Source organism: Triturus cristatus, chromosome 4_1 (assembly GCF_964204655.1).
Source record: "Triturus cristatus chromosome 4_1, aTriCri1.1, whole genome shotgun sequence".
Classification (NCBI taxonomy): domain Eukaryota; kingdom Metazoa; phylum Chordata; class Amphibia; order Caudata; family Salamandridae; genus Triturus; species Triturus cristatus.
Window position 1 is genome coordinate 149,502,119 of NC_140585.1, and position 15,267 is coordinate 149,517,385.

At 43.9% G+C, this 15,267-nt stretch overlaps 1 non-coding gene across 1 annotated transcript; it reads left to right on the forward strand.

Moving 5' to 3' along the window:
- The first annotated feature begins 14,759 nt into the window (after positions 1 to 14,759).
- TRNAR-UCU (transfer RNA arginine (anticodon UCU)) lies at positions 14,760 to 14,850 on the forward strand. The gene is given in 2 exon segments: positions 14,760 to 14,796; positions 14,815 to 14,850. It is a non-coding gene; the product is annotated as a tRNA-Arg (tRNA).
- The last annotated feature ends 417 nt before the right edge of the window (positions 14,851 to 15,267 follow it).

Genomic DNA, 15,267 nt, shown 5'->3' on the forward strand with positions numbered 1-15,267 from the left:
GAACTCCTGAGCCACTCAAAAAATGCGGCCGAAGAATGAACTCCAAGGCAATCCAAATTGAGGTAAAACAATAGTTCTTAGGAAAGGCAGAAACTCCAATAAAGTGTTAGGCGGAGACTAAGCTTATGGAGAGTAACTTAGTAAAAGATGTACAGTCCATATGTACAATCAGTCTTGGAAAAAGAATAAAAAAATAAAAAATCCAATTTATGAAAGTTAATCCCGCTCGTCGCCAGTGTCGGAAGTCCAATGTCCAAAAAATAAAGAGACAGAGACGGAGATTGTAAAGACGTGGTTTAATCGTAAAGACACGTCTGCTCATAAGCAAGTACAAGTCAAGAATGACCAACCCCCCATCCAGCACAATATCCCAAGCTTCCAGCCGTATTCAAAGCCAAACATTCTACTGGCAACAAGAGACAGCCACGAGCTATGACAGGGTGTCACGCTCGTGTCTGCTTGTGTCAGCATGCAACAGTAACTTTCCCAATTGCATCCCCTCCTCATTGAATGGAATAGTCATTGATCGGTCTGTACTGCTCAAACAGATGTTGCACCATGTAATAGGTCGAGTTCCAATATTTTGGCAACTCCTGTCTCAGGGCATTAACTGGTACTCTATTAGCACGCTAAATAATCTGCAACTGCTTCCGGGCTTTAAAAGAGTGGCTGAAATGAGTGCAGATTCTTCTGCAGGTGGTCAGCATGTTGCTGACTTTTGTAAAGGGCCCTTTTTATATGATCATTGTTAGACCTGGCATTTTTAGGTCTCGCCTGATTCAGCGCTTGCGCTGATCTGGCCGAGACATTTTGTAAACGGGCTTTTTCAAAGTGCTGCCGTGGCCTAAAGCTACAGTGCACGTGAACGTGCACGCGCGCCCTCCGCTGCACGCGATCGTAATCGCGATTGCGATCACTTTCACTTTCGCGGCCGCGTTGGCAACATAAAAACATTGACCTGTAGAATTAGCTTAAGTTGTTTAGTATTGTGATGTGAAGAGTCTGTGTAGGTGACATGAAGATGAGCTGCTTTCTAGTTTTTGGCGCGAATCTGTTAACGGAATGATGTACGGTTCCGTATTCAGGTGGTGGTGTTGACACACTTACAGAGTTCTTGTAGGTACTTTTCACATGTTCCCATGGAGACTAAGTAGATCTTGGCAGACGTGTTTGGAGATTCAGTCCTCTATTTTCAGTCAAGTGCCGTGTTTTCTCCTATTTTTATCTAAAATGAAGGCCTGCTGCATGGCAATTAATGACCCAGCCTAATGGAAAGGTAGCTATCAGTAGCGCCCGCATCACTGAAATAAATACAAAGCAGGTTAGATCTGCGTCGTTTCGCTTTCAACATTGTATTGAGAACCTGACAATCCGCCGCGGACACTTTTAAATGTGGCACTTGAAACACCATGATACACACTTTTAAATGTGGCACTTGAAACACCATGATACATAATGCTAAGAAAACGTTTTCCGTGTTGCTGCACTTGCCCGCAAACAATTGGTGCCTTTTTTTATCTAACGTCCAAGTAGCTGGTTGAATAGCAATTGTTTACCCCCACTCCCATAATGAAAGGTAGCCCTGGCTCATCTCTGCCAGTTGGAAACGAGCCACATGCAGAGAGAAGTTGTTTGCACATGTGGATATTTTGGCTCGCCTCCAATTTTCCTTGCTACCAAGGAGCTTTTTATTGCCACAAAGACTTGCTTGTGTCTGAAGGCCTTACAATGGTTAGCTTGCGGATCATATCAAAACAGTGTGTTAATTGGCTGTTTCCCTTTGTTGCTGCGAACGAGTTTCATGGCTTAACATGGTTTGACCAAGTGGTAGGTGCATTTTAAAATCGCCCGTCTGCAGTGTAATAGTCTAAAGTGACTTGACACCCTGGAAGTTGTTTTCACGATGCTCTGTTTTTTCGTTTCCCGTATTTAGGTGATATGTGAATATTATATTGGGAATAAATGGAAATTGTGTTGACAGTTTAAAAACAATGTTTCAATACATAAATAAGACCTCGGTGGCTTTCAAGTTTAATTGTGCATTTTAGTGGTGGCTGCCACCGAGTAGCATGGGTAGGGTTGGGGAAAATAAATAAATAAAATTACCTTGCTCCAGGACTGCCGCCTTGCTTAACGTCATCCGCTTCTGTTCATGCTTGAAGCAGGAAACAGGCCCAGGCTCCCCAAAGCCAATTACAACGCTGCGTTTTGATTGGTCTGAGCGCCATGGTTCTGCGCTCAGTCAATGGGAGCCTCACCAGGCTGTGCATTATATTTTATTTTTCCTATTTCTGCTGCTCAAACTGTAGAGGAGTGCCACCCAACCGCCTTAGCCGAGGAGTCTCCGCTGCTTTAAGGATATGCAGTGCACTCGCTAAAGTCTGTAGTGTTCTGTTCCCTTATTTCTGACCACGGGAGCTGTGCATGCAATTTTCACTTGCGCATATGTGAGATTATTTGCAATTCTTATTTCTGTTCCATTTAATTAATGTTTGCTTATATAAGAGGTTTCCACAGTGATCATAGTATATGAGTTTGCATTAAACTCATTTTAAGAATATTTCCAGTATAAAACCAAGAAGAGCAGGTGGGCAACACATTCGTGTTTTATATTTATTGTATGTTGAAGAGCAGCCTTTAATTTGGCCTTTTGGTGTCCTTTGGACTACCGTAGACCCATGAGTTTTCTACTTGCACCCAGGTATGATGTGCAGGTCAGCACTTGAGTAACTATTTTGCGTTTCCTTTCGCAACTTTCCTCATAAATCCGTGGCCTTCAGGATGATCTTCATCTTCAAAGCCTGGTTCCATTCAAAATAAACTTTGCATAAGTGTTCATTAAATTGACATTGGCATCCACTAGCAGCAGCGTCAACATTGTCCTTGGTTTCTAACTTGGTGGCCTCGTTTTTGACTGGTGTGATTTTTGGTTTCTTACTTCTAATAAGACCTGATAAAGCTTATTGCCGTAAATGGGTGGTAATCGTGACAGGATGGATTGCCTTCGCTAAGAAATTGTTAAACTGGCTGTGGCTGTAAATAGTTCAGATGTGTCCCCTGGCCTATTGTCCGTCTGTGACTAAATGTTTCACAGTGCCAGACGTGTGCTCCATTACTTGTCAATATTGATCTGGAGGCAGAGCACGCTGTTCAAAAACCGTGGTGCAGCATTTAAAAGCTGGCAGGGAACCAGCTTCATGCCAGTAGTGTGAAAAACAGCTTCTTCTAGTGCACAACTACCAGAAACCGTCAGAGTGACTTTATAATCCCGCCGGGATTCCAGTACCCCCCTCTCCTAATACAACGAAGAACGAATGTGTATTTTACGTTCCTTCGCTATGCCGTACTTTATAATCATTTTTCAAAGGGAGCGATTCGTGTCCGTTGGTAGCGCCTATTACCGCAGCGCTACAAAACCGAATACAGGAGCTGATGGTTTACACAGAAAACAAGATATTGATATTTCACCCATGTGTTTTCTTCGTGTGAGTTGTATAAAGTAGGTCCCTGTGGCATTAAATGGGTCTTGCACAGCTTGTCTGGTCTGCCACCGTGTGCGATCTCTTAGTCTTCGTAGTTGGGCTTGTTCGATTCACTGGCCCTATAGCTTCATCCCACCCCTCCCAGTCTATACTTTAAACATGAGCAGGCACACTTGGCCGGGTGACTCATTTATCCAACTGTTGTTACACGATTGTAGGAAACGTACTTGCAAGGCCACTATGATATAAAATGCAACCTGGTACCCCATTTAAAAAATAATGTACTTTTACTGATATTTACAATGCATATATTTTGAAAGCATATACGTGTTTATATTCCTCTCTTCTTATTTGTAATAGCCAGGATACCTTTATTGGAGAATATTTCACACAACACATGGCACTCCCTTTATTTTCAGTGTCGAAGCCACCTTCCACCAACACGTTTTCTTTATAAACAAACACTCGTATTTTCACCATCTGCTGTTTGATTTGACTACCTATATTTATTGCTCGATCTCACACAATTCTACTCCATGCCATTCCATGCCTTACAATCCCACACCACTCAATTCCACATCCCACAATTACATGCCACACAATTCCACGCTACACAAATCCACACCACACAATTCCACACCACAACACACTGTTCCACTACACGCCCAAAAATTATACAACACACAATTCCATGTCTCACAGTTCCACGCCACATGATTTCACTCTACGCATCCCAATTTCACTCCACTGCACATAATTCGACTCCACTCCATGCCACATAATTCCCTTGCATGCCACAGAACTTCACTGAATGCCACATTATTCCACTCCACTCCACGCCACATAATTCAAATCCTCTATACATAATTACGCTTTATTATATGTCACATAATTTTACACAACTCAATGCAACACAATTCCACGCCATGCTACACAATTCTATGTCACATAATTCTACTCCACATCACATAATGCCACTCCACATCATGCCACATAATTTGACAGAACACCACATAATTCCACAAAGTGTAACATAATTCCACTCCTCTCTACATGACTCCACTCCACACAATGGCATTCCACATCACACAATTGCACTCCAAGTTACACATCTGCCCTTCATGCCACACAATTGCTCTCCATGCTGCACAATTCCATGTCTCACAATTCGACTCCACGCCACAGAATCCCACGCAACCAAGTTCCACGCAACGTAATTCAACTCCACACCACATAATTTCATGCCATATATTACCACTCCAAGTCACATAATTCCACTCCACATATTTTCAATCCAATTCATACCACATCATTTCACCCCATGCCACATAATTCCACACCACTCAAGGCCTCGCAGTTCCATGCCACACAATTCCACATCTCATAATTCCACTCATGCCACAAATTTCCACTCACACAATTCCATGCCACATAATTCTACTCCATACCACATATTTCCACTTCAGTGCACAACATATAATTCCACATCATGCCACATACTATGCCACACAATTTCACTCCCTACAACATAATTCCACTCTGTGTCACATAATGCCTCTTCCCTTTCGCGCCACATAATTCAGCTCAACATATTTCCACTCAACTCAACACAATTCCTTGCCATGTGACACAATTGCACATCACATAAATCCATGCCACATAATTCTACTATATGCCACACACTTTCACTCCACACCACATAATTCCACACCACGCCACATAATTCCACTCCCCATCACTTAATCCCACTCCACACAATTGCACTCCATGTCACACAGTGGCACTCCTCACAATTCCATGTCTCAAAATTTCACTCCATGGCACACAATTGCACGCCATACAATTTCACACCACACAATTCCATGCCACACAATTCCATGCCAAATAATTCTGCGCCACTTAAATCCAATCCATGTAATGTAATTCGGCTCCATGCCACATAATTCCACGGCACGTAATTCCACTCAACACCACACAATTCATTACCATGTCACATAATTCCACTCAATGCTATATGATTTCCACTCCACTCAGTGACACTCCATGTCACCCAATTGCACTCCACATCACACAATTGCATTTCACGCCACACAATTCCACGTTGCACAATTCCACTCCAGTCAACACAATTACACTCCGTGCAACACAATTCTGCACCACACAATTCAACTCCATGCCACCTAATTGCACTCCACCCTCATATTTCCAATCCAAGCCACATAATTCCACTCCATGTCGCATAATTCCAATCCTCTCAATGCCGCACAATACCATGCCAAACAATTCCATGCAACACAATTCTTCTCCACATAATTTCACGCCACCTAATTCTACTCTACACCACATAATTCCACTAGTCAACACCCCACAATTCCATGCCACACAATTCAACTCCATGCCACATAAATTCACTCCATGCAACATCACATGACTCCACATCATGCTACATAACTCCACTCCATGAGACATAATTCCACTCCATACCACATAATTCCATATTGTACCACACTGTACCACCTAAATTTAATCGCCCCAAACCAACATAATTTCACACCACACAATTCCACACCACACAATTCCATGCCAGACCATTCCATGTCACATCTCATAATTCTACTCCATGGAGCATAATTCCACTCCTTGCCACCTAATTCTATGCCACACCACTTGATTTCACACCATGTCTCATAATTCCACTTCACGCCACTGAATTCCTCTCCACACAATTGCACACCACGTCACATAATTGTAGTTCACGCCACACAGTAACATGTCTATCTCAGTGAATGCAAAATAATTCCACTCCACATAATTCCATGCCACATAAAGTGCTCTCCACTTCTCATAAATCCACACCACATAATTCCATTCCATGGCACACAATTCCATGCCACATAATTCCATACCACACCCCATAATTCCACACCACATCACATAATTCCACTCCATCCCCATACTTCCTCTCCGCAGAATTGCACTCCATGTCACACAATTGCATACCACGCCACACAATTCCATGTCTCACAATTTCCCTCAACACCCCACAATTCTAGGCCACACCACACAAATCCACACCAATTAATTCCATGCCATACCACATAATTCCACTCCATGGCACGTAATTCCATGCCACATAATTCCACTCCACTATTAATGAATCCACTCAATAACATAATTCCACTAAGCGGCACATAATTCAACTCCACCACATAATTTCATTCCATGCCACATATTTCCACTCCATTCCATGACACATACTTCCATTCCTCTCAGCACAATTCCATGCCACACAATTCCATGCCACACAATTCCACTCCACACAATTCCACACCACACCATATAATCCTACTCCACGCCATGCCAACTAATTCCACACCACATCCCTTAATTCCACACCATGCCACATAATTTAACTCCAGGTAACATAATTAATTTCCATACAATTGCAGTCTATGCCACACCACGCCAATCAATTCCACATCTCACAATTCAGCTCCATGCCACACAGTTCCAAGCCACTCAACATACTTTCATGCCACATAATTTCACCCCACACATCATAATTTCACTCTGCATATTTCCACTCTACTTGACACCACGTAATTCTACTCCCCTCTACATTTGCAGAACAAGCATTTGCAATGCAATAGGTCTCGCATTTACGCAAGTTTGAGCTATTCACATTAAAAATAACAATGCCTTTTATTTTTGTTTTCTTTTTTAAAACTTAAATAAAAGGCAGTGTCATTTACAATGCAAATAGCTTAAACTCGCGTAAATGCGAGACCTATTGCATTGCAAATGCTTGTTTGATGTGTTTCCCCTGTCCTTTTGCTTTCTGACCTCTCGGTTTTGACTCTGATTTTGCTTTTTTAAGTGTCTCTGCGCACTTTCTCACTGCTGTTCAGTGTTAAAGTGCAAGTGCTCTTATTGCAAATTGTTTTATGGATTGGTTTTTCCATGATTTACATGTTTGACTTACTGGTAAGTCCCTAGTAAAGGGCACTGAGAGTGCCAGGGCCTGTCAATCAAATGCTGCTAGTGGGCCTTCCGCACTGCCACCCACACGAGTAGCCGTTCATAGGGTTCTCAGACCTGCCACTGCATTGTCTGCATTCAATCTTTACTGTCATGTCGACATGGCAAGTGCACCCACTTGCCAAGCCATAATCTTCCCTTCTATTACATGTGAGTCACCCCTAAGGTAGACCCAAGGTGCTCCTACGGACTGGGTGGAGGGTATTTGAAAGGTAGGACATGTTATGGTGTGTGACATGTCCTGATAGTGAAATAGAGTATATTTCATTTTTCACTGTTGAAAGGCCATCTGTCCCATAGGATGGAAGGGGGAATACTTGGTAACATTTTAAGAACATATTTCCTATTAGGACATGATAGAGAAATGAAGTTTAGTATAGCTGGACACAGAATGTAGAAATGCATCTATTAGTAAAGATAATGTGTATGATCTGTGTTTGAAAATACCACTTTTAGAAAGTAGGTATTTTCTTGCCTACCCATCCTGTGTGCCTCTGCTGGGCTGTGGATTGACTTTCTGGCTTTGGAGTGACAGGGGCTGGGGATGTGCATTCTCTTCAGACAGCCACTGAGGGGTCGGGTGTGTCCTGTCTTTCCTGTATGAGTCAGAGCTGGGCTGAATAGACCTGGGCTACATTTAGAGCAGTGGGAGGAGATTTCCTTGCACCTGAATGGGCCTGGTCTGCCTTTGACAATACTGTCTCCACCTCCTGTCAGGAAACTGTGCCAGAGAGGACCAAACTGATTTGGACTGAGCACAGAAACTCTCTGCCCAGGAGAACAAAGAGAAACTGAGTATAAATATTGGGGCCCAGGCCTTTAGCACTTGCTTGGGTCAAGGAACCTGCCAAGAAGAAGAACTGGAAGAACTGCCAGGAGGAGCACTGCCCCTTTTCTGTGTTGTTGCTTTGCTGGGTTGGTCTGCAGTTTCTGCTTCTGCCTTGGGCAGTAAAAGGACTGAACTGAACTTTCTACATTTGTTGCTGAGTATCGCCAAAGGCTTGAAATAGAACTTGCCTACTGTTCATGAAGTCTCAGGGACAGCAAAGACTAGACTTACCTCCGGGTTCCGCCTCTGGAACCGTGTGTTTCAGTTGCCACAGAGGGGGAAAGCAGCTGACACCATCACCACTGCTGGCTCTGTGTCCTGAAGGCACTGCGGAAGGCACCGCTGCAATTCGTACAGCAAACCTTGTCTCAACGATGACAAAGACCACAGCCCCCACCGTGCTGCTGCTTGCACCATCAGCTGTGGGCGTCGCACTCCTTACTGCCTCGCTTCACTCCACCATCCTGGTCTCGTTGATGACATCACTGCATGTCAATCTTGACACCTGTGACCGCACCGTGTTTTGGGGCACCTCTTGTAAGTCACATGACACACTGCACTGTCCCACACCAAAGTCTGGACTGGCACTGTTGCTTGCACCGTGACCTGTCAGCCCCGCAATGAGCACCACCCGCTTCGCACAACAGGCCTGGTTTTACTGATGCCGCTGGACGACCACCACCGAGCCGCTGCCTACATCACGACTTGATGGCACAGCTCGTCGCACCACTATGCTTCACATTGCAACCGCTATGGTTGCCATGAATGGCCCGCACTGATGCACCGATGCAGTCGGCTGGAACCAAAGGTACTGTTTACAAGTCTGGACAAAGTTGCAAACCATTGCCAACTAGATACCCCCATTTCTACCAGTAATCCCTCCACTTTGTGCTGCTAGATGATGTGGTAATTGATCTGAAAATGTCCTGGGTCCTACTAACCAGGCCGAGGACTTGTGCTCTTTCCCTTAGACTGTAAATTTAAATTGGTACACCCAATTGGCAAGTAACTTTACACCCCTGTAACGCCCTGGTATATTGTACCAGTGGTACCCAGGGCAGGGATGTAAAAGGGGTACCACGGCTGCAGCACTCATTGTGCCACCCTGAGTGACCTGAGAAAATCAGAAGTCTGCAGGCCTGCCATGTCAACCTTGCACCCTGCACGAGCAGCTTGCGTGCTCAAGTTCGACCCCAGACACACACCATGTGTGACAGGGTCACCTCACTGTATTTAATGTATGTCAGTCACCCCTAAGGCAGGACTCCTGTAGCCCAGGAGGCAGAGTGCATAATATTATATGTGTGGAAATATATGTGCAAGCATATATTGCTTTGTGGTAGCATTCTAAACATAATTCTACTGCAAGTGACCGGTGGTCCATCGGATAACATGGGCTGGGATATTGGCACTACAAATATGTCTAGCTCCATGATGGCCTGGCGATTTCTTTCATGTTTGGTGTCAAACACTGTGCTTTTTACCCCAGACACGATGGTGGTGTCTAGCTTTAACCAGCATGTACCTAGTTGGCACTTTAGACAGTGTCCATAAAGTTAACCCGGTGTTCATATGCCTTGGCTGGCTTTTATAAGTGTTTGCTGCCAAGACAGAAGTCTGATCTCATGCTGCGGAGTGTGTGCCACTCCCAGAGATCACAGAAAAAGACCTATGTGGGCAGTAGGTGACACACCAGTGTGACGGTGAGCCTCAAAGGTTTCACTGGCACCACTGGAGAAAGGAACTTGTCCCCCACTCAAGGACAAAGCCGCCCCCTTCCCCAGGCACAGTTTTTCATGGGCAGGTGGGAAATAAGCTATGGAGGAGGCATCCACCTCCACAAGGCTGACCACAGCTCTAGGGTGTTGCCGCTGGGGTGTACTGACAAGGATGGTTTTGTCCATCTTGAATTTAGGCTAGAAATCAGGTTCTGACTAGTTTTAGTGACATACACCCACAGGATGTCATTATTACTGGGGCGGACTAGCCACAGGACTAGATACCCATTGGCTGCTAGTCCTCATTAGCATCCCCTAAATCTTGGATTAAGGGGCACCCCAGACACCAGAACCTTACATTTGTTGTGATACCAAGATGAGACTTATTTCCATGACTAGTCAGGACTCCACGAAGAGAAACGCTCTGGACCTGTGTCAGCTGCCCTGCACCCACTGGATTTTGACTCCAACAAGGCAAGAGGCCAGTTTAAAAAGGAAGGTGAACTCCTCTGCAAATGCCAGACTTCACAAGAACTCCCTTGGGTTAGAGGAATTAGTCTTCTGCAGTCAGCAGGCCCAAACCGCAAAGTCCATGACCTTGAAAGTCCTGCACACTGAGCCGCCCGGCTTGGCCGCTCAAAGTCCTTGTGCAGGAGACTTCTTGTAAGTGTAATCCAAACCGTCAGTACAGTCAGCTTTATACAAGAACCAGAGTCCTTGTAGGTACCAAGGCTTGTTGGTGGTCAGTCCGACTACAACCTGCTTTATTCGATGCTTCAAGATGACCAATCACTCCTGTGGATCCATCGTAAAGATCTTACATTTGTTTTTACCATCTCTTGGCATGCCTGCCAGCTTCTGCGGCCACGGATCCAGTTCAGCACCATGGAAGGCCAATAGCACTTCTGCACCGGAGTCCCCAAGCCAGTTAAATTGGATCTGCCTGGTTGCTCCTGGTACAGGGCCAGCTTCTTGCTTTGTTTCCAAAGGGTTTTGCTCAACTCGCCCGCAAGCACCTTTTTGCTAAGGTAGCCTTTCCAGCACCGCAAGCCTGATTGACAGCTAAAGTGCACCTCTGCACCCTTCTCCCCTGAGCCAGGTTAATTGTGCTAGCTGTCCTGAACTGGTCTAAGGACTCTTAAGACCTTAACCCTGAATGGGTTCTGTTGATTTCACCCTGTAAGTTGCAGATTGCATATATATGTTTTTCCCATTGACCACAACGTTAATGTTTTCACATTGCAAAGTATTGATTTATTTATTGCTTTAAACTTTTTGCCTCAGGTTATACTGTATGTATTGATTTTGTTATGGTGTCTAAAAATATTTAAAAATCAGATCTGTTTTTATAATTGGGTGTAAGATTTCTCTCGATTTGTGTCAATTGCTTCTCATCCATGTTGGTGATGTGAAATGCTAAACACAAGTTCCTCTAAGTAGCCTGCCTGCTCTTTGCCACCGTACCAGGACTAAGAGGAGGTGTACTAAGAGAGTACATATGGTCCATCTTTGTTTATTCTCCTAGTACTACATGGTAAGGCACCTGTGCCATACCACATAATACTTTCACCATGCAACATTAGAGCTTTCAGATGTGGGACTCCTGAACTTGTGTTTCGCTTCAGCAGTTAGACATAAGTATTTTTGTGTGCATGAGAAATCCTAAATTGTCTGTGTTTTTTTTTAGATTTCATTCAATTTGCTAGGACCCTTGTTTTACATCCCTTAGGCAACAGTAAATTAAAGAGAATTTAAGTGTTTGGAAACGTTTTCGACTTTTAAAAAGCACCCACTTTCTAGATAAAGTAAGTGCAATTAAGAGTGCCTCAGAACTTGAGGTGGCCACTATCCCAGCTCTCAGGATCCAGGTTCTTAAGGGTAGATGTACGACCAATTTTTGCGGTCGCAAACTGGAATTCGGCCCATTGGGCTGCAAAATTGGTCAGCCCCATGTACAAACCATACTTTGCGAGTCGCTAACCTATTAGCGACTCCCAAAATATGTTTTTTGACTTGCTATTAAGAAGGGGCGTGCCAAGGGTGTCCCTTCCTAATAGCGAGTCTGACTGCAATGCATGATTGTTTTGCAACCACATTTGCGGTTGCAAAACACTAAGGGTGGGTGACAATTTCCGTTACGCTCGCGGAAATTGCGAAAATTCGTCATTTTCGCGTTCCGCGTGGAATGCGAAAATACCGAAACTTCCGCGATCCGCGAGGGAACGGAAATTGTCGCCCACCCTTAATTCAGATATGGCGTAGGAATAAACATGCAGCGCTGGAAGACTGAGTGAGTCTAGAGCACGTCTGTCCTCTGTGCCAATTTCAAATCCCGCTGTAGGGCTCCCGTCCTCCGTCGGGCAGTGTTTGTAAACAGAAGGGGGCTAGTGATTACGCGGGCGTTTAGCCATTGTAACAGTTACAGTGCTGAAACCAAGTGAGATTATATGATCTGTATAGGATCACACAATGTAGTGAAACGCAGAGGAGAAGCCGGGATTAGAACGTGGGTTTTCCGGGTCCAGTTATGTGATTCAAAGGCAGGGAGTCGACAAGTGCGCCGATTACTGGTGACCATCATTGCTTCTGGTACCCTTCCTTCACCCAGAACTTACTACATTTGAGGTGGTCCCCCCCCCCCCAATGTATCACGTGGTCTTAAAAAATACTGCCCCGCCTCGGCCACTGCCCTTTCTCTTGGACCCGCCTCGCCGGCCTTTCGTTCCAATCTTAGCTCAGCGGAGGGGTGCCTGCGGTGTGTGTAACCACAGCACCCCAAACTCCTCTGCTGAATTTCCTCCCATTTCTCTCCCCTAATGCAGAATCAATCATTCTAGGAAGGTAAATATAACTTACTGAGCACTTAGTTACACTTGGGGCGGGAGATGAACGTATGGTTTAGTGAATTGAGCTTTTATTGTCAATTAAGAAACACGAGCTACAGAACCGATGTTTAACCGTGTAAACTGCAGGACTCCTCAACATCCTAAACCACCCACGATAGAAACAAAGAACGACCATTGCACGACTGACTCTACCTCCTTCAAGAAAGGAATGTGTCTTTTACAAAAAATAAGATCGGAATGATCCATCTCTCGGGTTTCAACCAGTGTGTTACAAGTGACAATAACAGTTTTGTACACCCACAGCCCACACAGGTCGCAGGTTTGACTCGATGCAGGGCAGGTTCGCTCTCTCATCCTTGTGGTGTAGGTAACTGGAGGACTCTGGCACGAGCCAGTTTGCAGTGCGCGCTGTGTGAATGCCTGTCATTATTTCTTCTTCTACGGGTGAGATGCACCGTGCTGGATGGCACTGCTTGTTGCTGAGCCCTGTCTCTTGGGAGGCTGGCTCAGGCTGCGCGGTTGAATCGAGGTTTTGTGTTGGCGTGGCGCGTGGAGGACCTCCCTGTGAGTTGAGTAGAGGGATTGCACGCACAAAACGGTGGCATCTTCTTGAATAAATATGCAGGGCAGGATTCATTCTGGCACGATGCTCCTGTCACAAAAATTAAACCCCAACAGGAAGCACTTATAGTATTTGACCTTCAACTCGGGCACCTGCTTTATTTATATCTGTAAGTCTTACAGATATAAATAAAGCAGGTGCCCGAGTTGAAGGTCAAATTCAGTAACGCATTTATCAGCACACAAAAATCTCCATGATGACGCGGAATTTCGCGTGATCGCGGAGATTTTTTACAGTTTCGCAATATTTTGCGAAAGGCACTTTTGCAAATTCCGCCCACCCTTACAAAACACTTGCAGTTTACCACCCTTTTCAAAAGGGTGGTAAGCCACTCGCAATTGTGAATGGGTGGGAAAATATTTTTGAAGAGCAGGCAGTGGTCCCAGGAAACACTGTCTGCCCTTGAAACTGAAAAGTTCTTTTTCTTTTTTAAATGCATTCCATTTTCCTTTAAGAAAAACGGAATGCATTTGATAAAAAAATGTTGCATAATCTATGCCCAAGAGTAAATTTCCAGTTATACTGCTGGACATGTAATTTAGTACCTAGTAATAGTATTTGGCCTTTTACTAATTTCACAATGTCAATTTAGAGACATGATTTCTAAGTCAGCCGAAAATGAGATAGAACGAATTTCAGGATTTAAAATAGATTACGTGTGCTGCTGAAATTTCAAATGCTTGAAATATCAATTAATTATTAAACTCTACATATTTGATTGCTAATATATGTAACCATATTAAGAATTAAAGTGTAGGTTGGTGTGCGTCCACATCATTTTTAGCTGATTTTTAGTTGCAGTGTTGCAGAGCCTGGATAGCTCAGTCGGTAGAGCATCAGACTTTTAATCTGAGGGTCCAGGGTTCAAGTCCCTGTTCAGGCGGTCGGCTACTTTAAAGAAAAAGTATTCTGATTGTACATTCTTTTTGTGTTCCACTGCATGATGAATAAGATATTCCATTACCAAAATTAAAAAAAAACGTCTTTCATGGAGAAGTGAAAAACCCATCTGTCTCATATATCAGATGACGATACACTAAACTTAAGTTTTATGCAGACTTACCAACTGTATCATGTAGTTTGACACGGTGAATAACTTTTACCCAATTCAATATTCAAAATATAGCCATGGTTATAGTATCCAATGAACTTTATAAAGTTGATCAACAGCTCAAAGCTCATTATTTCATTTCTGAATATCTGTGCACCTCACTCAAGCAGATTGGCTCTGTGGCGCAATGGATAGCGCATTGGACTTCTAGGTGAATGTCAAGAAGGTATTCAAAGGCTGTGGGTTCGAATCCCACCAGAGTCAGTTTTATCCCTGTTTATTTCATAACTATTTAAAGAAGTTATAAGCGATGCATGCATGCTTCTGCTTCACCAAAATCATTTGCTAAAAAAGGTCAGTAAAAGGAAGTCTATTTTAAAGAGACACCGTTCAATTTGGGTAATCTATGCAGAAGAGGAAATTGTCAGCTGTACTGATGAAAATATAATTTACTCGGAAGTAAGATTTTGGGCCCTTCCTTAATTTTACCATGTCAATAAACACATATGAATTTGACGTCAGCAAAAAAATGAGATAGTAGCAACTTCAGGACTAAAAATAAGGTTACATTTACTGAAGAAATTTCAAATGCTTGAAATATCAATTCATTATTATATTCTAGTGTATTTGGTACCTTCTTCAGGTAACCATCTTAAGAAACATAGCGTTAGTTGGGACACT